Genomic DNA, 1,058 nt, shown 5'->3' with positions numbered 1-1,058 from the left:
TATATATATATATATATGAGTACATTATATTTTGGGTATTTTTTTAATATAATTTGTTTAGTACTGATATTAAACTATATATTTGCATATAAGTCTTATGAAAACCCGTTATATTTTACGTATTTAAATTATTTATGAATGATAAAAATTTCCCCTTATATATTATATATATGGACTTATTATACCCAATTCAATGTTTATCATAAGTAATTTAAATTTTTTAGATCATTGCAATTTTAACAAATACACAATAGCATGGACTTATTATAAAAATAATAAAAGAGTATCCTGTCAAGCTACAAATAAGTTGAACACTATGTTTAACGTACATTTTTTTATTACTGGATACACCTAAAAATATTTTAGTAAAAAATATAATAAAACGCGTCCCTTAATATAATTCATTTTATAAATAAATTATAATTTTTGGTAATGATAATTAACATAATTATAAAATCAGTTTTTAATGACTTATATCAGAATCTATTTATTAATTTTTATTAAAATGAAGAATACATAATTTTTCCTTTCAAAAACGTTATGGCAACAAAAAATTATATATATTTCATATAAATTATTATGATTTATAGCATAACACTTTTATGTCTGATATAAATTGTTAATGCACATTCTATATAAATTGTCAGTTTAATGGATATGATACATGAATTCTATAGTATAATATGCATTAAGACAATTTTTATAGTACTAACAATTCATATCTAATGATTATAATTTTATTTATTCAATGTAATATATCTAATATTTTTTTTTACTATATATTAATGCCGAAAATTTCATATAGTGAATGTATATAATTTTAATTGATTTAATGAATAAATATTTGCGTAAAACTTATATGCGTAATAATCATGAAATTTATTTTTTTATAGAACAACCTTAAATTAAACATAAGGAATCCCATATAATATATTTTATGGTTTATGGGCTATAGCGCTATTACACTATTTAATTATTATAATATTAGACATAATAAACAACAAAACATTAGATAAATAAGAACTAAATATGCATTACATATAATTCAAATTATAATA

Source organism: Plasmodium gonderi (genome assembly GCF_002157705.1).
Source record: "Plasmodium gonderi DNA, contig: Pgo-contig_27, whole genome shotgun sequence".
NCBI lineage: Eukaryota > Apicomplexa > Aconoidasida > Haemosporida > Plasmodiidae > Plasmodium > Plasmodium gonderi.
Note: the sequence above shows the minus strand (reverse complement) of the source record.